Source organism: Danaus plexippus, chromosome 10 (assembly GCF_018135715.1).
Source record: "Danaus plexippus chromosome 10, MEX_DaPlex, whole genome shotgun sequence".
Taxonomy (NCBI): Eukaryota; Metazoa; Arthropoda; class Insecta; order Lepidoptera; family Nymphalidae; genus Danaus; species Danaus plexippus.
The window spans coordinates 5,937,606-5,964,425 of NC_083543.1; the positions used below are offsets into that span (position 1 = coordinate 5,937,606).

The window sequence follows — 26,820 nt, forward strand, 5'->3', positions numbered from 1 at the left end:
AAACCTTTGTTCATATGTCTTAGAAAGTATTTCATTTCTTTTTTAACGAGACGAGGACCGAGTTATAGTTTGAACTTATCTATATTTAAGTAGGGTATATACATATATTCGTAATCAATGTATAGGAATGTATAAATATATAAATGTATATTTATACAAATATACATATGTAAAGTAGAATAAGGCTGCTTGAATACTGGTAAAACATTTTTGTCAAACATCGCTAGATTCGTCTTATTAGTAATGCTGGCTATTTTAGGAACTTTAGTAGAAGTGTAAAAAAAATGTCCTCTGTAGACTCTATGTTAGTGCTGCGTGGATATAATGATTTGACAATAAATCTTCTCAAGCAATAATATTCTTAAAGAGGAAATAAAAAGTCTTAAATAAACAACAAAAATTTATAAATCGCCTACATGAAAAAAATCATCAAAGAGAATGCAAATAAGATTATACGGAATTTATTGTGCAAGTCTTTTTTACTTCAAAAGAACACCACAATACTCTTCCGATACTTATATTATATGATCATGTTTCTATGTAGTTCGTTATCTTATCTTTGCTTATTTTCCTTAAACTTAGGAAACTATAAACATCTTATATTATCTATAACTGTAAGCCATTTGCTTAAACAATTTTTCTTACAGTTTATCGAAATGTAAGCTTTTACGTGATTACCTCAACTTAAAATAAATGTTTTATTGATATAATCAAGACATCAGTTTAACTTCATCTTTAATATATACATATTAAATTGAAAAATTAAAAACTAAGTACAATATTAGTGTGGCCATAACATCTGCTTCTGACATACTTGCCGCCCATCAAACAAAATTATGCTAACAAACGATTCATCGGGATCCAGTGTTTGGCAGATTAAGTCGTACGGATCAAGAGTTTAAACATTTTTCACTAGCCGTGATGTTGAAATCTGGTACGACATGTATAGGTTTTCTTTGTGTAAGGTGCTCGGTCATGGAAAGTAGTAAGATAAGTAAATAAACGGGTGTTCCGCTACCGTTCCGCAGTGAATACGGGGTCAATTTAGTGGACTAGCCACTTACAATAGGTTACCCCACCAAATGGCGATAACCTCAGAATGGTAGGAAAGTGGAGTTACGAGTCAGCAGATTGGGAAGAGGTAGGATTTCTTTGTATCTTACCCTAGACTTCAGGATTGTTTTTCTTCAGGAATGCTCCTCAGAAGGGCTGATTGAGTTTAAATCGGGCTTTCTAAATAGATGTGCTCTAAAAGTAGTTGCTGACGGTTGCTTATTTGATTCAATGCAGTGGTTCCGCAAAGGTCTGTTCTTTCTTCAACTTTATTTTGGAAGTACATTCATGATTTGCTATTACTAGGTGTTTCCGGTTCAGCAGAGGACACTTGTGGGTTGGTACCAATCCAGTTTGCGGAGCATACATTAAGGTTGAAAAGTGGGGCCATGAAAGAGTGTATTAATTTCACATCTCAAGCACATTCCGACTAAGATGAAGCCTATTTTCTGAACAAGCGTAGCTTTTTACCGCCAAGAGGATTTTGTTTAACTGGACTTCAATTTTTCAAAATGTATTTGTGATAATAAAAAATATAAAGTGTTATACTGTACTACTTTTATAAAATATATCAGTAGAACTTTATTAACATACATTAATTGTCTTATAATACATAAATAATTATTTTAATATACTGTTAGTAAAAGAATCCTTATGTATATAAATAATAAAGTATATGCTGGTAAAAAAATTCTGATGTAATTTATTTTGTTAAGTTGCCAATATAGTCCTGATGACTTGAATCCTATCACGCAATTTAAAACAACATTAAAACTGATGTTCCAGTAAAAATACCAACATAAGCTATAAATAATGCGTATTTTACTATCTTATTCTGTTATAAAAATATACCTATCAATATCGGGTCTTACGAAGAGCAGATTTCATCAAGTAGGCAGATCTTTATTTATGGGTACCAGCTTGTAACAGTGTATTAAGCTATCGGTCTTGTATTCTGGTAAGGCTTTTGTGGCCCATTGTAAATGATTTCAATGCGACCAATATCTATACCACTACCTCTAGATCATAAATTTTGTTTAAACGACATGTACCGTGTATGAGAAGGGACCTTTGATAAAAATGTTATCTTTATTACAATAAATATTTAGAAGAAAGTTCTTTTACTTGGCAGAAAGTTCTTTTAAGTGGCATATCAGATATTTATTTTTTTTTAACAAAAATGGTATCATGCAACGAAAATCCAAACAATCTTAAAACTTTGTTAATGTAATTATGGTCTGAGTCTGATTTACCTTAGTTTGGTAATATTCTAAGTTTTATAGTTTTTGTCGGTCAAATTTCTTTGACAGCTACGGTTTATCAAAATTAGTAATATCGCGACGGACCCGGCCCGGACGGCACGAACGACATAGTGAATCCATGGAATGCTGAGAAATTTCGTCTCAATCCAACTATATTCCTCTTACTATCAACTTGCAATTCATATTAATTACACAATTATTCATTTAATATTGTAAAACCGTTGTATTTAAACTCAAATCTTTGCCGCATATGGTGATCCTAAATAATCGAAGTGACTTCTGCATCTATTTTACCTCTAGGACATATTTCTGATCCAGTGAATAATTCCCGGTCCCTTTTAGCTAGGAAATCCTTTGACCTTTAGTCAAGGAGCAGAAGACATGCTTAATCGAATATAATTTTCCACAAAATATTTTTCTTCTGATATCGAGTTTATTGCTCCATAGAATAAACATCTTATTTATTATAATAGCATAAAGACTGTCTATACCTTTTTCATAAGCAAATATTTGTTTCGAAACGAGGAAGTTTAAATCTGAAAAATTTCAATAGGCTATTTTAATAAAAGTCTTAATTAAATTTTAATGAAATATTTGTATAGTCTTACAGCTGTAGGTATCTGATGCTCATGTTAACGAGATAAAAACATTTGAATAACGTTCACAACTCTGATTTAGCAAAACGTTTGCGTAACAAGGCAAAATTGTGTTCAAGAGCATGTTCGAGAGGTTCTTTAATAGAATAATGCGGTCAGGTCAACACTACTAAACGCCTACTTGTTTATTAATATTACTGACAGTTCAGATTTGTTTCTACTAAATTGTGTATAATATTTTAATTAAAATTATTAACCTGTTCAATGTTTATTAGCTTTATAAATAAAGAGAGTTTGTGATTTTGTTTTAAGCCTGTTTATACATTTTCTAATGTATACAAGAAATAAGATATAAAGGAAAGCAAGCAAAACACTAAGGCTGCAAATTTTTTATAATTTTTCGATTTTTTTTTTGATTAGGGAGCATGGTTTTAAAAGGACTAGGTCATGTCGATCACTGTTAATACAAATGTTATTTCTTAAAATTAAATTAAAAAAAAAAAAACAGAAATTCTTGAACTAGAGAAATTCTTGGTATCATATTATTAACTACTGATAGCTTTATCAAAATATCATTAATTTATCTTCATATGTACTTTATCCATTATCTCTTTTTACCTCATACCGTCACTATTCATATAATGAAATGCTGTGATTGAAATAAAATAACATTTAAACCCTCTGCGTGAATGAGTTAATTCAATTAAGACAAACTTATAGAATTATACATTACCGAGAAGAAAGATGTTGACTAGTTTTTCTTATAATCCTCTATAACCAACATCCTCGCATTCAAAGTCTCTAGCCAAATAAATTTGAGATACGAAAATAATTCCAGTTCTCAATAAAATCAAAGTAAATTTCTGAAATCAAACATTTAAGGTAAGAAAAATGTTCTCAATTCCTTCACATTACTTATTTTTCTATGGACATTAAATTACAGATGAAAAATTATTTTAGTTATCAAAGTCATCAATCTTTAATAAAATTATGGTTATCTTAGATAAGTTAAGGGACTTTTTAATTAATTCATAGAATAATTGCCACCGCAGTCATTGGCCATAACATTTATATGAATTCTAGTCATATAGTTGATTAATTTTGTCGAGTTTGACGTCAATATATGGATTGTTTCATAAATAGATAGAAATAAAATAATATGCGAAGTAGGAATAAATACGATAGTATTGTTAAGGCACTTTGATGTTATTAAATGTTTCACGATACGTAGCTATTGTATATTATTTGTAAAATACTTTTATTAGATCTTTTAGATACTTATATCTGTAAAAAATCAAAGAAAATATATTTTGTACTAAGATATTTACTATTTTTTTCTTTTCAGTGATAAAAAAATATATATTTTAAGAAGTATATAAAGAGATAAACTTTTTTAACAAGCAATTTTTTATTATAAAAACCTCCCGATAGAGTAATCAATTGTTTAATCGCTCACGGTAGAAAGAACGACGAACATAAATAAAAACTATTGGGATAAAAGTAAGCAATATTACTCCGAAAACATTTGATAAAGGTTTCGATGAAATTCTTTTTCTATTATTTATAGCAATTACAGAGCTCGTGTAAGTAGTGTTTTATATAATTCTATAAAAATAAACGTGTTTTGGTAACGCGTATATTTACATAAATAATTTTCACAATAAATTCTTCACATTAAGTGCTAAAAAAAAACTAGTTTGTGTTTTGTATAAAATGTCCCTTAAACTTGACTGAAAAATCTAAGACGGTCCATAATCAATTCATATCTCATGCGGGCCCGTTCATGATTTCTTACTTATGTTGTTATTAATTAAACAATTAGCATATTAATAGTACCTAATTGGTTTGCTGTTATTACACTGAATTGTCTCATTAGTCGGACTAATTTCAATAATTGATGTCAGGTTAAGTAACTAGAATTCACAGAGCCAAACAGTGTAATGGACAGCAGAATTGAATTAGCCCTCAGTCAAACTAGCGTTTCTGCCCGTGCACATTGTTTGTAAAGTTATTTTATAGCTACTATACAATAATAACTCTCAATAGATTGATAAAATAATAAATTCATAAACGAATATAAAAATATGATACCGTCCAATTTACTAAATTAAACTATTTGTAAATGTGTTTGGGTTATGGACATGCAAGGTAAAATAAATTTGAACCTTTATTTGGAAGTCACCAAATTATTAAATTTTTTTTTCACTGAGGCTTCATAGTCAATAAGTGATGTTTTTTTTCTCAATTATTGATAAACATAATAACCGTAAGGTTATTTGAAATGATGCGATAAAGTTCAAATGTCAAAATACCATTTATTTATGTCTTAAGGATATTATCATAAGGATTCTATAAAGATCTTCGTTCTTACCACACAATGACCATAAACCCTAACCCTATTATTTGCAATTTGAAAGGTTTGATATAACTTTGTTCATATTTCAAGGGTTTTATGAAACTCATATCGCATTGCCGACATTCGTAGCCCGCGTATTGGATTTTTGTGCTAGCCATAATTCCAACTACAAAAATTTAATTTATGTGAGAGAACTATTTCAATTCACGACCATTAAGTAAACAAAATATTTTTAAATCTATGAATTCGTTACACAATCAAAATCGGATGTTGATTTATATTTTATATTTAAATGAAGTAGTTTATTTTCGAAGATGAAATTAACTAAGATGTTTTCGTTATTAATATTAAGTAAAGTACCGATGATGGGTGATGATGGAAGTGTGGAAATATTTCAAAACATGAAGGGTCTTCAGATTATTCGAGGCTTCTCAAAGCTGTTTAAATCTGTCTACATAAAAGCAATTGGTTGTTATACCTACTTACTTTTGTCCCTAAAGATATTGAAGGTACTTAAGTAGTATACCTATACGGTATAGGTATTTTTATTCAAGTAAAAAAAATATATAAAATGAATACCTAATACTTATTTTTTATATTACTTATACCTATTTAAGAATAGAAGTAAGAAAGCAATTTTGTCTTCACGTTCTAAAAACTAAGTGATAATAAGAAATTTTTGAATTTGTATCTCAGACAGCCAAGAAAATAACATACTATTTAGATAAAAGAATCTTTCTAACAATTTTTTTGAAACCTGAAATTAATTGTCAAATTTGTGATAATTCAATAAACACAATTAGGTAAAGCCGGATGTACTATTAAAAATACGGTAATTTTATATTGTACTATAAAAAATACGGTAATTTTATAAAATTACTTTCATAGTGTACTCGAAATCAAGATATAATAGTTTAATTTTATTATAAGACTATTTTGGATTTAATAGTGCCTTAATAAATTCTGTAAGTATAACATTAATTATTGCTTTTAATTCTTTGCGAAATTATTTTCAAAAATTTTCTTCACTTAGAGGCTAATGATTTATTTTCATTATTGGAAATGTAAATGAAAATTTACAATTTTGCATTTGAAATAAAAACAGGAATTTAAGTCGCATTCGATTTAATACTTTGTATTTGTATTTAAGGAAGTACTTTTTCCCTCAACAAACAAAAGCTGTCCTATAAATAACTCTTTAAAGTCTTTTGTCTCAAGGGATTTTAGAAATGACACTTATGTATGACACTTATTAAGGCCTTAAAATATCATATCCTTGTATGTATTTTGAGTTTCATTGCTATGAATTAAGCTTTGGGACAAATGGTTCAAGCATCGCACCTTGTCAAAATTATAAACGCATTTTGATAAAATACGTAATTGGGTAAATTATTATTGTTGTAAACCTTAAAGTTTATCATTAATTAAAATGCAATTATGGTAAGCAATATAAGGAAACAAATGTTTACTTCAATGAAACTAATATTTTATTATTTAAAAAAACTACGTATTCCTATTGTGTGAATCGCGATTCACATCTCGTCGGCCCGTGATCACGGTTGATGCAAAGTAACCGAAACGGCGGGATTATGTAGTTTTTTGAAATAATAAAATCCGACAAATATGAGTAACATTGAAATGAATACTTGCGAAAGTCTTAGATGTTATTAAATGTTTACTTACATTATAAATTAATCTTGAAAACGAAGAATCGACAACTTTCTAATAGGTTGGTAAGAAAAAATTTGGGACCAAACTAGAAATGTATGTATTTAGTTCTAGTCTGTCATTGTTTGCACACCAATTAGATAGTTTTTGTCTGTCTTTTAGTAGTCTTTTCGTAATTTAAGTTTTTTCTTTGGAGTTTTGGTAGAAACTTTTAGTTATGTGTAAATACAAATGAAATTTTATTTTTATAAAAATTGTTTGTTTACAGTATATTTAAATGGAGCTTTAATGTATAAGCATTTTTTTTATTTTCATTCAGGCAAGTAGGAAGTCGAGGGCTAAAGGGGACATGTAAGTTTATGGTCTGGATGGCTTGGAAAAAGTTCTCGTTTTATTAAATGTTTTGAGTTTGTGAAAATCAAATATCTATAGGGTTTTCCAATAGGGACGCTTGAACTTTGACAGCTGATTGCGGCCATGTTGTTTGAGTGACAGCTGTCAAATGCAGTGTGTTATATTCATTCCGTCCTCCCAAACCACCATGGCAGGTTACAGTGTCGAGCAGCACGTGCAAATCATAAAATTGTTTTATGAAAATGGGTCTTCAGTTCGAGCAACGTTCCGCGCACTTCGCCCGTTTTACGGTCGCGATGATCGTCCTGCCGAGTCGACTATCCGTCGATTGGTGGACAAATTCGAGTCAACCGGGTCAGTTAACAATCAGCCGGTTCCCGTGCGTCAACGTAACGCGAGATCTGCCGAGAATATCGCCGCTGTGCGCGACAGTGTCCTCGAAAACCCGCGGCAGTCAATTCCGCGTCGCGCACAGGAACTCGGCCTTTCGCAGACGACAACTTGGCGAATTTTGCGTTGTGACTTGAGCCTGCACCCGTACAAGATCCAGCTGACCCAAGAGCTCAAGGTTAATGACCATAGACAGCGCCGTGTGTTCGCTGACTGGGCATTAGAGCAGTTGGAAGGTGACGCCGATTTTGGCAAAAAAATCATCTTCAGCGACGAGGCGCATTTTTGGATGAATGGCTATGTCAACAAGCAAAATTGCCGTATTTGGGACGAGACCAATCCACACGAGGTTCACCAAGTGGCAATGCACCCGCAGAAAGTGACTGTTTGGTGCGGATTTTGGGCCGGAGGCGTGATTGGTCCGTATTTTTTCGAAAACGATAATGGTGTGGCCGTCACCGTCAATGGTGAGCGATACCGGTCGATGATAACCAACTTCTTTTGGCCTGAAATCGAGAATATGGATCTGGACAACATGTGGTTTCAACAGGAAGGCGCTACGTGCCACACAGCACACGCTACGATGGAAGTTCTGCACGAGCAATTTCTGGACATGGTCATCTCGCGCGGAGGCGACGTGAACTGGCCACCGAGATCGTGCGATTTGACCCCGCTGGACTTTTTCTTGTGGGGTTTTCTTAAGTCGCAGGTCTATGCCAACAAGCCGCAAACCACCGATGCCCTCAAAGTCAACATACGCCACGCCATCGATCAAATACAGCCCGATTTGTGCGCCAGAGTCATCGAAAATTGGACCTTTCGTGTGCGCGCCACCAACCGAAGCCGTGGCGGTCATTTGAATGATGTCATATTCCATACATAATGGGGTCAATAGACCTTCCAAATAAAAAAAAAATTTTGCAAATATCTTTCCTACATGTATTTTTTTTTGCATTTCAAAGATCAAGCACCCTTAATGGAAAACCCTATAGTAGAGCTTTTAAAGTTGAAGTTATCAAAAGCAAGCCATAATTTAATTGAAATATTATATTGTTAGTATAAATTATTGTGCGTGGGTTAAATAATTATTCATAACATAGAACTACTTGGAATTGTTAAATTACTTGTCATTAAATTTCATTACGAATAGAGGGTTTTTCAAAAATCTATATCTGCGAAAAACTTGTCTAATTTAGTTAAAGCAAAACTTTTCAAAACGAGACATCAGAACGATGCAGCATATATCGTATAAAAAGACGCACATCACAAAATTGCAATATTTCGCTACTTTTTTATTACAAAACTGTTGTGTATTTTCAGCTTCATCCAAGCTACGATCTATTCCAATGTTTACATCAACAACTGATATAAACAAAGGAGTCAAAGATTAGAGGCCACAATTAGTAAGTCTCGAAGCACGTTGCACCAGACTATGTTATGACTTACACATTATCAGTCACACTATAAAAATTGTGGAAATGTATGAAAATGATGTCGCATACCACACAAAATTGTCGAACTTGGAACACCTAACTTTCATTTATTTCAAAGATTATTAAACATTTTAGGTAGCAGAGATTGACTGATTTAATAAAATTTACAGTTTCAGATAGAAAATATGGATACTATGATTGCTAAAGGTCATCAAATAGAATGGAAGTTTTTTGACTAATAGAAAACTTTTTTGCATAGGAACAATTATGAATTATGCTCTACAGGACAACCGAAATTACTTTGCTATTAACTAATTAACATTAATTGATACTTAGAGATGAGATAAAAATATATCAAACCACTACTGTTACAAAAATAGTAATATTTTATATATATGTGCACTATGTTTACTCCAATTTAAAAAATATATTTAATAGTTAGATATATGATAAAAATGTTGTAGTAATTAAATAATTTCATCATTGTGACATCTGATTATCTTGTATCCATCTTGAACAAAGTAAATCGATTCTTTAAGTAATTACATAATTTTGATTTCATTATTATCAAAAGTGGAATTCCAATGACGGGAATATTAATAATTTCCCCATTTTAAGGGGTTTTGTAAATGGTTTTAATAGGTCGGAACAATCTTTGTTTCTAATTGTTGAGTTTGAACCTTAACCCTTTATTCATCCGGGGTCGATCCCATCTTAAAGGTACTTAGTAATACATTGTTTTTATTAAGTAATTTAGTGATTGTAACAATTCTTCTCTTACAAAAAAATACTTTTGTGAAGAAATAAAACAAAAATCTTTGAACATGATTCACTGTGGCACTATTGTCACGGATATTCTGATTTTTTACATGAAAATGTTTGTATTTTACGTACGCAAATATAACAATTTTAACAAAAGATGTCAACTAATAAAAGTAGCGGTGGCAATAAAATGAATCAGAATACGAAGAATACCAAGAGGTATCAAACAAAGAGTGAGATCTCGCTACCATATATCAGCATTGCAGCTGAAACAACATAATAACTTAGATAATTCAAAGCTTTTCAGCGTCTGTAAGGGAATTTTTTATTTCAGTTTATTTTTAAACATTAACACTTGTTATATACAGTAATTCGCTAGATTTTAGATTGAAAATAAGTAAATAAAAATATGTGAAACGTACTTTTAATAAAATATATAATTTTGGATTAATCTTTCTGTTGATTTGGAATTTACAAGGACTTCCTAAAAACCTATGTATGATCAAATTCAATTTGTAATTATAAATGTATAATTTAAATTAAATCATTTTGAAATACTTGTATTTGCGTCGAGTTTATTTCATAACAATTAACATTAATAGTTATCCTAAAACAATATATATGTATATATATAATATCATGATCTAAAACCATTTATTTTATTAAAATAATCACAAAAAATATATGACAATTAATTCGTCGAGGCTATGTTATCTAAAAATACTATCGTGAGTTTACCACGTCATCGATTCAATTAATTATCAAGACGCTCGGAGTCTGCAGACATTTTCTCATCTGATCATTAATTTTTCAAACATATCCATACAGTATGATGTTCCGTATCATATTTGATGAATTTGCTTATCATGTTAAATATTTTGAAATTTCTTAATAACAACACCTGTTTTATTACATAAATTCATTTCGGTTTAATACATAATGCATAGAATTATCTTGACGGTAGGAATACTGAAAGCCTGTGATATATATTTCCAAGTTGATACATATTATGATTATAAAACAGTACTCATATTTTTGTATTACATTTCTTAATGCACCTTTAGGAATTCAAAGTTTAGATTTTTAATCAGAAATCTTCAAACTCTATGTCTGTTTGCTTTTGTTGGCATTGTTTCTGTTTGTAAAGACGTAGAGAAGTCAAGTTTCTTCTTCACAAATAGTGACACACTTTAATGACTCCTTTTTATAAAAATCGTTTTATTTCAAATTGTATAAAAATCGTATTATATTTGATAAAAATGTTGACTTTCGTATCTTACCTAGTTCTTAATAGTGAAATTGTATATTTAGTGAATTGAAAATTGGAAATTATTGAATTACAAAAGTTCCGGGTTGTTATGAAAGTTATAATGTCCATGTATAAAAGGACAATAAAAGAGGTATCCAGTCTTTTAGAAAGGCCGTATTTAATTTCAATAAACGACGAAAAACAAACCAAAGATAAATAGAAATGTATGCAAAGTATCAATTTTAATGATATCTAAAAGACAAGTTTAATTGTTTGACTGGCTTATTTAGGTGTGTCGAACTTACAAATGAAGAAAGGTTAAGATATTCATACTTAATGTAATTTGAACAGAACTTGGTCATAAGTTATTGATATGTTTAATAAAAATTTGTTCGTAGAACTGATATCGAAGGGTTTATCTCATATTATATCATTCATAAAATTTTAAATTAGAAAATAGAAAACAAACTAGTTGCATTCCTAAAACACTAAACGTAGCAGCAATTAATTTATTAACCTAGACTAGAGTTAAATAACACAAATAGTAGATGATGCGAGTAAGAAGTTTCAAGTGGTTTATTTCTATTGGAGTTGTTAGACGGTAGTTTTTTATTCTAAAACTGTGTTAGTCCGGAAACTTGGCAAAAAAAGCTCTTTCCTGAATTTATGCTTTTAATTTTGCATGTACCGACCAGTGCATGTTAAAGATAAATTTATTTTCGTTGTATTTGGATTGTGATTTGTGGCTGTAAAAAATGGATTAATTTTTTTTTTAAATATTGACAAGATATTATACATTTCTTATTTCTAATTTGTTTAGGATTCATCTATTTTTTCTTTGTTAACTGTGTAAGTGACATGTTGAATATACGTGTATCATTGAGTTGTGTATGGGAAAAGAATTTTTTAATTTACATACTGAGCGGTAGTCATTACTGGCAAATATTCCAAATTCGTAATGGAAGCCTTAAATATTTTTGAGACACTTTTAGACATTTAATACAAATTTAAAGGTATTTGGTAGGTACACATATATTATCACGATATTCTGGTAAAATTATTCAACTTACGTAATTATTGAAACTAATCGAAAAGGGCTTTAACAAGAAAATTAACTAGCAAATAAGAAGAACAAAGAAATATACAACACGTATAAGCAAATAATACAATTTAGATGTCTATACTTAGCTGTACGAATGCTTTAATCACCGAGTAAAAGTCTCAATGAAATTGTTTTAGACTAGCTGTTCCAATTATTACTATACCAAAATCAGAAAAACGCACGTAAAATAATTTTAAGACATTTATTATTTACTACAATTGCAAATATGTTGCTAGGGAAATATTGTACTTGCATGCTCAACTGACTTTTATGTATAGAATTTCAAATATAATTTTTCGTTTTATTTTTAGTCGTACTAATCTCATTATAATGCATATCTTAATGTTCTACTAATTAACATTATAAATACGATAACGACGTATGATACAGAGAGGTGAAATCGTTAAACAAAGTTGTAATTAATATAATATAAATGGTATTGTTAAATCAATGTTAGATCAACAATAACGGTTTTAAAGTTAGCATAACGCTTATGTTCCCAATGTTAACTCTTGATTTTTTCCGTTTGTGAGATACACATGCTTGCTGGCCAATTGCATGTTCCAATTGTGCGGGCAATTGCTCATTCATGTCTATAGAAAAATAAATTATTATCCAAATACAGTAATTTTTTTGTATACGGCAATAAATTTAAAAGATTTTAGCGATATGCAAAAATTTACAAGTCTATTTTTAATAGAAAGTAGGTTAGACTGATTAAAACTAATTTCAGATTAAAAACTAGGTGTATAAAACGGTACTCTACTTCATCCCCATCTCTTATTACTCTGAGAGACTTCAAATGCGACATCGTGATTCTAGGCATTTACAGTCAAAGCATGTTGTAGTTTTCAATGAGGTATTATTGTTGTAGCATTGCAAAGGAAAATAGTGTCAATTATTTTGAAGTAGGCAAAATTTTCACTTGTGAATGATACTAGTTTAATGTTTAATTTGTTTGAAATCTTTTGATCTGATTGAAAGCATTCATTCAGAAGTAAGTATTTTGAAAATTATAAAATTATTTAAACGTAATTTTAAGGATTAAACAACACTTAGTTTAATATTTATATAAAAGTGGTTTAGAATAAAAAAAAAACAAGCGAGTCGGTGACTCTCAAATAATACATAACCTTGTAGATATGTGCATGTAAACTTTCTCATTTAAAGTTTTTGGTTCTTTAACTACTTCCTAAACAATTTAAGTAAAAGGTTTTTTATCGTTGCTTACACTTCTCGACTGTCGTAATCAACTGAAAACTGGCGATTGAATAATGTTTGCGTTGTGAATAAATTCACATATTATTGTTTGTAAAAAAAACTTGTTACAATTAAAGCGGCCTTTATTTAATTTGCAATGTTTGCACTTTGTTACGTGCCGGTTAAGTCTTCGAAGCTGAATTGGGACAGGTTCGTTTTATGTTATATATTTTCAGTGACAATGATTTTTTTATGATAAACATAATTTACAGATTTAAGTACCGTTAAGCATTATTTACCAAACAGTACAAATTCCAAATTATACCAAAACTATCATACATGATATTATTATTTTTTTATAAAATATTATAAAAAAGAATATACCAACATTTGTTTTACTTTCAGATGAGTTCAAATATTGCATTTAAAATTTGCTCGAATGTTGCAAATCGAATTTCGTTTCATATGAATATGTTTTGTTCAATTTATAAAAATGAGTTGTCTTCAAAACGGGCATGAGCATATACTGTTGTAATAAAATGGCGAAAATCTAATTCCATTTAAATATTATTACCGTGTAAAAAAACCGTAATGTATTTACGTTATAATAATAAAGAAAGACAAAGCAGCAATTTTATTAATTTCCATCAAAAATTTTGTATATTTATAAAGCATTAACTAATGTATGAAAGATAACACAGTCCCATCAAAGCGCCTATTGCAAGAGACTTAAAATAATATTAGATATCAATACTTTTGGAGGAAAATACCTTATTGCTACAGTTTTAATTTGAAAGAGAGTTAGGAAGCTTTTCTATATCCAATTGAAAACCTATTATAAATAATCCTCAGTGTTGATCAAATGGTGTCAAGTTTAATAGTGGGGTGTACAAAGTTCACGAATGTAACACAATGATATTAGGACCCTGTTATAATCCAATACAAGTGTTTTCGGCAACTTTTGATTTGACTCACAAAACTTATAACTCCCCAAACTTGTAGCAGATCTATTCGATAACTTCTGTTAGTGAATTACAACTTGTTTCAAATAACTGAATAACAGTAAAGATGTTTCTTACTTTGTATATTTATCGCAAGACGTGTTGTGTAAAGATTTACGATAAGAAAAATAAGCTTCTATAAGAACCAATGATATTAAGAATCTGTAATTTGTAATTTGTCTTATGTTATATTTGTTTGTTTTTAAACTGATATTTTGTTTTCCCATTTTTCATATATTATTTATTTCTTATTTAATCTCTTTTGTGTTATTTCAAACTCATAACGTAAAATTCTATAGAAAGCCAATGTATAATCATGTAATATATCATTAAAATACATTATATATGTAAAGAAAAATGACAATAATTACATGTTTAACAATTATTGTAATTGTAATTTATTTTACGATGCTATTTCAAATTAAATCAATTAAACTTACCTGACGGCACCTCTGTAATATACACAATCACATCACATCAATAAGTCAAAGTTATTATAATAATTTAATATAAAACAGAACAGTCTTAAAACTTTTTAAATATGTTCCATAAGATTAACACTTAAAAAGTTACGTATTGGTCTATAAACTTACAGCACTGATGTAGTTTTTTGATGTACAATTAAAAATACTTTCACGAATTTTAATTTTTGAGTGCTATATATTTTTATTGCGTTCAGGAATCATATACTGCAGCGAGTTTCAGGCGATGTTAGTGAGCGTACCGCCACCGTCACACTGTTGACCCGACGCTCTCCCATCGCGATTTGAGTTGGGAATAAGGATACGCGCAAACGTCGGACGTACAAACAGTATATATTTTTCTCATATAACAATCTAAATATAAGTTTTTTATAACAATAGAAATAGGATGTACAAATATTCTGTTTTGTTTGAATATCTTCAAATTTACAAAGCATGTTTTTTTTCTACGGATCTAAAGCGTGTCGATAAAAATATCCAAAATCAGATGTGGTTTACTGTTTGATAATAGAATACGACTCCCAGCCGTTGTCATATTTGTAAGATGTTAATTGGTGCATATTCTTAAATTTAAAATATAATACTATTTGTAAGATAAATTGTTTTTTAATTTTAATTTATTAATCGCTGCAAATTTTCTTATAATAAACAATACAAAACAGGGGTTTGAAATTAAATTAACTTTCTCTTTAACTTTAATTTCCATCGTATATGAAGCTCAAGATCGCTTCTCACAAATTTTCTTTCATGGAATAACCAATTTGGCATCGATAAAATCGACATGAATCAATTAGCATGTTGGAAGGCCTAAATTTTCCTTCATCAATTTTCTATTGTATTCCTATCTATTTTGAAACGATAACTGAACAGTCTTTAAATCAACAGCACGTCTTATTTTCAATTCTGACTAAAGAATGTTGTCTATTTTACTATAGTAACAACATGAGTATAGTATAAGTAATAATATGAATTTGCAATAATGTTCTACTTATAGTGAGAAATATTTTTAAAACAAATGTTGTTTTGCGATCTTTGTTAGTTTTTATCGTGAATTTATTTATTTTCTCTTCTTCCCCATTTGTTTTGAATATTTGCGGTATTGAGATGAATCTAAAAAGCATTTTGATGGTCTCTAATTTGTGACTTTTATGTTCATTAGATAATAATTTTATTTTGTGTGGAAATTATCTTTTGTTATAAAAATTGTGCTTTCTTAATAATAAACGTAAGATTAAAAATTCGAATCGCGATTCATACAAATATAGAATATAATTATATTTCTAAAGCATATATTTTCTATGAATATTTTATATTTCAAATACACATAACTTCTCCTACATGCATCATGTATCTTGGCCTCCTTCCTTCCTTAAGACCAAGTCATACCATCTACCGAGGTCAGATATAGCCGGCTCTGAGGAAGCTATATGGAAGATAGGTTTGAATAGTTAATTGATGATTTGGGCAGACTATGATACCTCCAAAGATACTTCTTATATCTGTTCGTTTGTGATGGACAGTATCGGTATCTTATAACGGGTTCTCCACCAGCCGTTGGTACTTGAGGGCCCATGGCTAGCTACCCATGAAACACTACCCAATCGGCAATATATAAAACCAGGGTGATTCCAACGTGCTTATTGGCAACCGTATAAGAGGACCTGATGACGATGATACCAAATCAGTTGTTATCATGCTGGCAAAGAAGCTCGAAATTGTGACTCACTAAATGCATCAAGCCCAATCTAGTCCTCATTGTAAAAAAATTGTGTTCCATACGTTTGGCCTGATTTAAAATATTTCATAATAAACGATATCTTTGTTGTAAACTTCATATACTGATTTTTACATAGTGTAATATATTTTTAAATATCCTGATTTTCTTTATAACTTGTATTGCCTAAGAGATGAAATCGATTATTTTCTGAATCACAAAATTATGAAATTCTACTTTTTTAGCGACTTTTTATTTATTTAATAACATATCTTATTCCATCATAAGTAAATTATTCTGTTTTGTTAATTACAAATAAAAGCCTGACCCGTAATGAAAAACATTAAATGTACAAATTTATTATCAAAGCGGGATCGGCCGTTAAAGTATTCGTACCTGATAAATATGTCCGCTATTCGTTTGCTTTTTTATATTCGACCTTTATTGAGCTAATTTATAGTTTACAATTCTTATTTTTAAAAAATAAATCCTTGATGCAGATTTCATGATTTTAACTTCAAAATATGGACTACGTTAATTGAAAATGTTGTGTTGTGTATATTCTTCGTAATTTTTAAATATATGTAATAATAAAAAAATTATTTATCTAATCCAATTTTATATTCAAAAATATTTTGAAGCCCCACGGTCCAAAAACAAAAAGGCATCTACAAATAATTTGTTAAAATGTATTTGAGGTACGTTTGACTTTTTTTCATCTATAACTGATATCGTATATAAATTTAATGTTCACTTATCTGTCAATTTTAAAGTTAATGTGATTTTTAAAACTAATTTAATAATATTTTTGTTTATTTCTTGAATGTAACATAATAAAAGTTTAATTGTTTAATGATTATAAATTTTTTAGTCCAAAATAAAACTACGATTGATTTTTACTATTAATGAATAAAATTTTGTATAGTAAGAAACGTTTCTGTATACAGACTGCAGTTCGAATATCTCTATAAAATATAGCTTTTAAAAAGTTTGTACTCATACCGCTTTGAAAATGTTTCTTCAAATCCGAGTATTCGATTTCATCAAATGTTTTACCAGTTTGTATAAGTAAAACTTTAGGGGTGTCTGTTGCGATTCTCTTCACAATTTAAGTTACCGAGGAAACGTTCCTGAAAACTTTTTCTTTGAACGCTTCTTTACGTTACAAAATATAGTTATAACGGTATCAGGTTACAGAACCGGAAAAAACAAATAAAAAAACATATTGGATAAAACTTTAATTATCATTATTGCATACTTAAGTATATTTAATTTTTCTTTTTGGATATGGCAACATTAACATTCCAATATTTTTTTTTCTTTTCATTTAATGTAATACAATTTTCAATGACACTATGTAGATTGTCCTTAATTCTAATAATAATTGAAAAAATCTCAAAAGTAAAAAACATTCGACTACGTTTATGAAAACGAAAGTCTCGTTCTCAGAATATGACAATTGAATTACAGATAACAAATCATTGCCATGTTATGTTTTAAAATTATAAATCTAACTTCTGTTCAAATTGTCATAAGGTAAGGAAGTTCGAACTTTGTATCCAAATACTTATTTCATATAAAAATAAATATAAATGTATGTAATGAAGTGTTCTTGATGAATATTATACAAAGTTATAATATTAAAATATTCCGTTAATATCAAAAATTTCTGAATATTCTTGGTCGTTATAATTAAATCTAGTTCGGCTATACTAACAAGTCTTTGTTGGTCATGAACAATGGATTGTCAAGGGATTGGCTTTTGTCGTCGCTTAAGTACTTTTCCTGTTTTTAACTCAACCTCAAATATCGGTCTTTTATGAGTTCTAATTTAACAATCCCATGTAAATATTGTAACTTAACTGATAGTGGAGCATATTATAAAATTAAGTTTTTTTTTTTTTTAATTAATTGTCATAAAATTACTATATTTTTATACCATCACTTCAGACATTTTTAATTTATATTAATTTTATTTTAAATGGTACAGTTGGTCGTATAATATTTATTAAAATGAATTCAACTAACTTAAATCAAATAACCTTATTTTCTTTCTAGTGGTGGTGATTAGGAAAGAAAAGATATATGAGACAACCAGAGATAAATGTTTTACAGCTCTCAATAATAAAACGAATACTATTACCAATTTTCATATAAAACTTTCTCTCTTTTCATTTTAAGTGTCAAAAAATCTAGAGTTGACATTTAATGGATCGTATTGATTACATTACAATTTATGAATAGGAAATCAAAGATGGTTATTCCCTTTTTATTCAGCATAAAACTTGCGGGCTCGCATAGTATCAAAATTATAGCTTAATAGAATAAGCTCTTGGTTAAAGAAACAAGAGAAAGAAAAATTCTATAAATATAAGTAACGATATTTTCTAGCCATATTTTATTTCAAGTTACATTTACGTTAATATTAACGATTATTAAAAAGATGCAATGTTCTTTAAGAATTATGTTGTTATACAAATATTTTTATATCACGCATAGGTTAGTCGTGATAAGGGATAAAGGTACAGCGTACATGCAGCCTTGGTATGTGTCGCGGGACCTAAAACACAATAGTATAATTTTCACGTGTTCCAAATATCGTCAGTTATTTTAATGAAAAGTGTTATATACAATATTATCACAATATCTTAAATTAATTATAATAAAAGATTACTCAGTGAACTTTGCATACAATCGGTACAACTTTGTAGCAAACTTCACAAGCAAAATTAATAACTTTCAAGATTGATGATTCGATTTCTTTGATACTAACTGTCAAATATAAATTTTCCCAAATACAAATTAAACTTTCCGTGTTTAAAATCTTGTAAGCAGAAGTTCATGGAGCATGAAGGATTTAAATTGAGTGGGAATCATTTTACAAGATTGAACAAGTAAAAAAATTTTAGTTGGGACACATTTCAATATTTTTCAATGTATTAAGACATTTGTGTTTTCAATACGACCCTGTCATTTTAAATTATACTTTGTTATCAATATCAATATAAAATTAAAAATTAGAAGTCAACTAAGTTTTCTATATATTTTCAATATAAAAGGTGTTGCATTTAGGATGGTATTTATATTTTTTTAATTTTAATTTTTTTTTCTAGTGATGTTAATCTTGTGACAATTTTCTTTATGATATAAATTATATAATAACATAATAAGTAGATAGTGAATGTCTTAAAGCAAAATTTATTGGTTTTGTTTGAGACTATCGTTCATATTCAGTCCGCTATATTGGATTTAGATTGACGTAAATATATTTTTTCGTGTTTAGAAAGTCTTTTTATTTGATACTCATATTACGGAAGTGGGTTAAAAATAACTTATCCAACAATTGGAATATGGCACCATGTTGAATTTAGAATGACGTCACTAATGTATCCATGCAATGTCATCCAAACTGAACTTATGTATATGTAAAAGAAGATATAAATAGATTTTCCTTAATGTTTTATTATCTAAATTCCCAATTGATTATTCATGCGAATGTTAATATCATAGCTCAAATGCGTTATGTACCTTTTATAAACAAACATGATAACCGCAGACTGGTGATCATGATTTTTATACTTTCATGTGACGGCACCGAATTCAACATCAACATTTTATTATTCCAATGATTATTACACAAATAGTTTTATATTTCTAATGATTATATAAAATTTTAATCGATCAGATTTTACAAGAGAAAAATTATTTAATTATTATTACTAACTACTGACCTTTTGACGATTTATAACTTTGTATCATTATTGTGTTTGAATCAACATTATAATAAAAATATATATTTTATTCGGATAAATATAAGGAATTAAGTTATGTAGTGGTAATTATTTTTTGCTGATATAATAGGGTGCTTGCTAAGCAGCTCTATTTAGTTTTTCTTATACGAAAATATTGTAATTAAAATAGAAAGTTTTAATTATTCTAAGCTTGTTAGTTACTGCAGTGTTTTCTAAAGGGCTGCTACTAATAACGACGCAGTATTGCATGTCGCAACGCTAATATAGAGGTCTAATCGCTGCTAACGAATCAGAACTTCATTTTCTGTACATATTGCAGCAGAGAGCTTGATTTCATATATGTTATATAAATTAATATAATAAGATGATAGGATTTAGTCAATGTAAGTCAATTTTGATATACTTTCTGTTAATTTCTCCAGATATTTTTAAGAGACTGTACAGTACCAATTTAGGTACATACCATAACGACGAACGGTCTAAAAGGTGAAGACTAATTTTTACAGTGACTAATACCTCGTATATAGATCTGTATTCAAATAGAATATAAGGTTTTTAGGTAGGCAAATGTTAAAAGAACTTTAAAACCGTACTCGCTTGTAAGTCTAGGATAAATAAGACTTTATTGTCATTTTCAAAGACTAATTAAATGATACGGCTGACACTTTTCAAAAACATTTCTATTGCTAACATTGCTATTGCAAACTTCACTTTGAAGTCACAAGAAGTTTCAAACAAACAATGCGTGACATAATAACATAGCGAGTAGAACATTTTTTAAATAGCATGTTATTTTAAACATTTTATTCTTCGAGGTTACTAAATTAAAACTGAACGTGTAATGATAATGATTATTCATACAAGTTTTTATAAAATATATACTTGTTTATTTAATATATTACATATGGATTAATAGAGTAAAATTTTTCATAATACTGCATATGTTAATTGTAAAAGATATTGTAAAAGCGGAGTTTCAAATTATTAGTTCTTTGTGCTCAGCGTTTATTGCTTCCATACCAAATGGCTGAAGATAGAATTCATAGCTTCAAATACAAGATGCTTGTGATATACTAACCGTCATTAAACATTAACAAACATTGAACATTATAGATAATTATAAATATTATTTTTAATGAAACTAAGATGATTTTTTGAATTTATTTTATTTTGAATTAATTGAGGTCGTGGTGGCCTCAAGGTTAAAGGGCCCGCTTCTTATAAATGAGGGCGCGGGTTCGAAACCTGGCAAGTACCAATGTGATCTTTTCTGAGCAATATTTACTTTCTAAGAGTATTTAGACTCCACTGGCTGGAACAGGCTACAGCAAGCCTTGGGGTCTAAATAGCCCCAAAAAAGTGCTGGTGCAGAAGGCAAGGGGAAAGCACTGCAACTATCTCTTCCCAGGAAAGTCATCATGTATACGGTTCACTGATACGTGATGACCACGACGAGTCTGCAAAGACTCTTGCGCCGATGAAGAATTTGAATTTAATATTATGATACAATAGTTTCATCTTCGACATGTTTATCTTTTTCTAATTCGAAAACCTTAACCATTTTATTTTTATTATTTTAATAACTTGCTTGAAAATATATCAGAGTCTAGAGAAGCAACCCCGTATTTGAAAGGATTCAATTTGTCGATAAATGGAATACATTTTCTTTGTGAAGCGTTTTACAAGATATTTGATATTATTATTATTAAACAAAAGAATATGAATTCGTCAAAGATTTGAACCGACCAATAATTAAAAAAAAAATTGTTACTTAAACTATGCAAGTATCTTTTTAAGATTTTTTTTATGATAAAATAAATTTGTAAGACAACTAAGTGTTATTAAAAAGCTCAAAACACGTGTTATTATGTTTATATAAATTATTAGTGTATTATTGTACTGTTAACTAAGAAATAAAAATATTAAGAAAAAAAAAACATAAACAGCTGATTGATTGTCAGTCAATCCTTACTTATTTATATAGAAAATATTTTACACCAGAAATTTTTGTTTAGGATTTTTAGGCTTCTTGCTAATATATATTTTTAGATCTTGCAAAATGTAAGACAATTGTTTAATAAATAGGATAATGGTAATTTAGTCGACTAAGAAATGAATAGTTATGATTATAAATATAGTCCCAAAGGCATTACTTCGACGTTTTACAATATTTATCATTTTTAAATTTCGTTACATAAGTAGCGAGAAGGTATGTAAAGTTGGCTTGTAAACGTTACATTGTTTTTAGATTTATTAAAAATGTCATTAGTTTCATATAGTTTATATCTCGGTGTCTTAAAAAATAATTGATTATTATACACATAAAAAGAACTTTCGAATGTAAGTCTGATTAGATATCCAAAGGCTACGTACAGAAAAACTGATTAAACTGGTGATTTCTGGTTACGTTACGTTAATTAATTCATTATTAAGTAAGTAGTTAATTTTATAGCTGTAGTGAGTAGACTGTTGCTCATATGAGCAGACTTGTCCAGGTATATGTTGCTAGACAGTTGGCGTAAGTAGCAATTCCATCGTCCTCATTTGTTTCTGGATATTTCTTCCAGTCTTCTTATTGTTAGAATGACAAAAAAAGTAGAACAACTAATTCCGGTATCTGTAAGCATCATGTTACAACAACCAAATGAAAACTTTAACTTTGTCCACCATTTTATTGTTGTTTAAATTTCAACTACAATTATTTATATAGAAATGGATTAACTGAGTAAACTGAATTACTTTTAAACCACAATGTAATGATCACTTTATCCTAACGGAGCCTCAATAGCATTTAACTATCATATCCTTTTAATCAATAATACATTAAAAGTGTTTAAAGTCTGAACTACCTACAGAAATTATTTTTAAAACTTGCTAAGTATCACGATGAGATTTTTGATATCAGCCACTTAACTAATTCTTACAATATATGCGAGTTATTCCATACATATGTATGTTATGGTATAAACCTTTTGTTCATTTGTTGTTCAAATCTCCGTATTTTGACACAGAGGAGTCTAATCTATTGTCTTTATTTATAAAATTCATATACTTAGAAGTTTAATTTACTTTTACTATTACATTAAATGTCTAATCCGATAAAAGATGTATTGTTGTTACTTTTCCGTCTATGTTAAGTGTTAAGTGTGTGTTCCTAAGTTTTCCTTGGAAATACGCCAGCGTTGTCAAAGTTACTTCGATTGTCGTTTGTTTATCAATACTCCCAGTATTGAAGTGCCAATCTAATCGGTTCGACTTTGCAACTTGTATAAACGCGATCTCAATTTAGTTGCAATACATTTTATCTCCATAAAAGCAGTTTCAATGCAAAGTTTACAGTGACGTCAATCACATCTTAATTAAAATATAAGACTAGCATTCATTCCATGCTCAAACCAATTTTAGAATGTATTGTAGCATATATTAGTGCCATCCATCCACGAAATCCCGCTTGTTTTACGATTATTATCTAACGCAATATTATACACAAATGCTTATGTATTTAAAGAAAATAACAAGGGGGTTTTGAAATTGACTATTGTTTGGTTTTTGTAATGTCTTTCCTACTATCTAATGGTCCTTTTTTAAGGCAATATAGAGTAAATTTATTTTCGTCTTTTCTAATGTTTAGAAGTAACACATAGAGAAATAGTATTTATCATTACATTTTGTCCGCGTATAAATCGCTTGTTTTGTTTCCTGAAGTGTTATTAAGTATTACCCACCGTTCTTATTTATGAATTATTTATAATTAAAAAATAATTCTTAAAGCCTCTGTTGCCAATCAAGCTTGGTATAATATTCAGTGTTATATAAATAAATAGTTGTAATTTACACATAACAATTTTTTTATTTTTAAACAGGTCTCATAAATATTGCAAGGTATTACATCTTCCAATTTATTTCGTGTGTGTTTTAAATTTTTAGCACACAATGGATGGAACCTTTTACCATAAAAATTATTTTATGAAGCATTTCGCTGTAACCAATAAAATGTTGATGTGTCGACAAAATCATTGCTTTATTCACCTTGACCCTGGCTAGAGCTGTAAAATATCATATTATTTATTTGTAAATAATCATAGAGAACTATATATAAATAACGCATTAAATTTGTGGAACCCAATTATTATTAGATGGGAAATGATTTTTACATATAGTGTTCTAATTTAAAAAAAACAGATCAAAACATTTCTTATCTCTAATGAGATCTAAGACTTTCGTGAGTATTAATTTAAATGAAACTTATATTATTCGGATTAGTACAAATATTTTATTATTTTAAAAACTTCATACTCCTGACATTTCGGTTACTTTATAGCAACCTTGATCACGTGTAGATTCTCATCTCATCTGCCATGTCACGTCAAGTTTTAAATAAAATTAAAAAATATATATATTTTTTTTACCAATTCATACATTACATCTTTATATAAAGCATAGCATAGCCCTAACATAATTTATTGAAATAGAGCCTGAAAATGCCATCCATCTAATTTTTTCCCAATATTTACTTCCTGCAATAGTCATATTACCCCTAGTGTTATCTATCTTAGTATGTGAAAAGTATCTCTAGGGGAAGACTTTATGTAAATAGAGCCAGAATTATTTTTCTCAAATATATTCCACCTATCGCTTTGCCTTTTCTCTTTAAAAGTATTATATACTTCAAGGCTGGATGGACAATTTAAATAAATAATTATTATATATCATACAGTATTGAAATGTTAAACAGAAAAACCTAAAAACCGTCTCATTTGTTTTGAAGCAATAACCATATTAAAATGACCTAAACTTGTAACTTATAATATAAATATACGCTAATTGACATTAAGGACTGAAAGAATAACGGAAACCAAATTACAGAATAGTTGGTTATCTTTATATGTGATGAAGAAATTATAACAAGTTTTTGCTTTTAAACTTTATTTTCGCTGTTCTTAAGTTTTGCGTTTCTACTAAGAACGATCTATTGAATTGGTCTCATTCAATAAGAAGAACAACAGAGTAAATGCAATGTAAATATAGTGTTCCTTAAATACTTCTTCACCACTAACCCTACGCTATTTTGTTATTGTGATATTTTTTCATTACATAATATATTAGTTTATGCTTGAGGCTATATCCACATGGATTTAAGAGTGCTAGGGTCAGAGAGTAATGTATAAAGTATGTTCGAAAAATAAGTGTGGTAACTAACCTGCAGGACATCTACAGTCTCCGTAATGTGACACAAAATTAATAGAACGGTTATGCCTAGAGCCTAAGTTATACACATGAAGACTCAGAATATAGAAAAATTAAGCTTATATTCCATTAAATGAAACTAATATTATAGTTCGATCACGAAAGCGTGATCATGGGCAGACGACATCTCGTCTGCCCGTGATCTCGGTTGCTGAAAAATAATCGAGACGTCGGGATTATGTAGTTTTAAAATAATAAAAATCCGCGTAGTATATCCGAAATATATTACTTTCATTTAAATGAATAAAACTAGTGAAAGTCTTAGATCTCCTTATATCCTATTTTGATGTTTTTGCTACACTACTGTAAAGTTTCAGCAAAAAAATATTGAGTGGTTTTTGAGAGAAAGAGCAACATACTTCCATACATCCTCACAAACTGCCCCATTTTTATATTAGTATGACTCCTTTTACTTCTTAACGTCTATCGACATTCATTTAACAATAACCATATCGTTTTAAAATTGTAAGTATTACTTAACTTTATTATATCCTTTACATTTTATATGTTTAATAATTTCGTGTTTTTTTTTTATTTTAACTTATATCAGTGACTATTATAATTATATTTATAAACCATCACTATTTTCAATTGTCTGCGAGTGTTCTAGCATCTCTTATTATGAGATTATACTTACACAAATGCATGTAAGCTTGTTGATTCTAAATAGAAACATTAAAGTCAGCGTAGGTATGGGTCAATTTTAATGGTACGATAGCGTGTTTGTCACCTACGAGGTGAAACATTTCCATGCAAAAACATCATTAAAGTAAATAATTATCTCTAGAATTATATGAGGTAACATTCATTTTATGACCAAAGCCGATGAGAGCCGTAATTGAACGTCTTAGTGTGGTGTTGCCCTATTTTCCCGAAATTTCTTCAATTAACATTTTATCTGTATGTGATGTAATCGTTACTATGGGACAGCATGGAAATTTACGGTCAAATATATCTTTCCGAACTTCGTTGCCTTAGAGTTTAATATTTTGAACTGAATATCTCAAAATATCTCGTTATATCAGATGCTAGAGCTTATATTTCTAATTTATTATACTCAAAAGATATTAGACAGATTATATTTTTCGAATATTATGATTTTTGTCAACGAGAAATGAGGAGGTTTTCCATTTGTCCGTATTTTTTTTATTAAGATTGTCACTTTACTGTAATGTGAACATAATTCTTATTAACTATTA

General features: G+C 29.1%; 1 protein-coding gene across 2 annotated transcripts in view; it reads right to left on the bottom strand.

Annotated features, from left to right (window-relative positions):
- LOC116767020 (tachykinin-like peptides receptor 99D) overlaps nt 1-15,180 on the bottom strand; it is a 58,130-nt gene extending 42,950 nt beyond the window's left edge. For both annotated transcript variants that reach the window (XM_032657165.2, XM_032657164.2), the window contains exon 1: nt 14,867-15,180. The gene's annotated coding sequence lies outside the window, so the exon portion shown is untranslated. The remainder of the gene's footprint in view (nt 1-14,866) is intronic.
- Nucleotides 15,181-26,820: the final 11,640 nt, after the last annotated feature.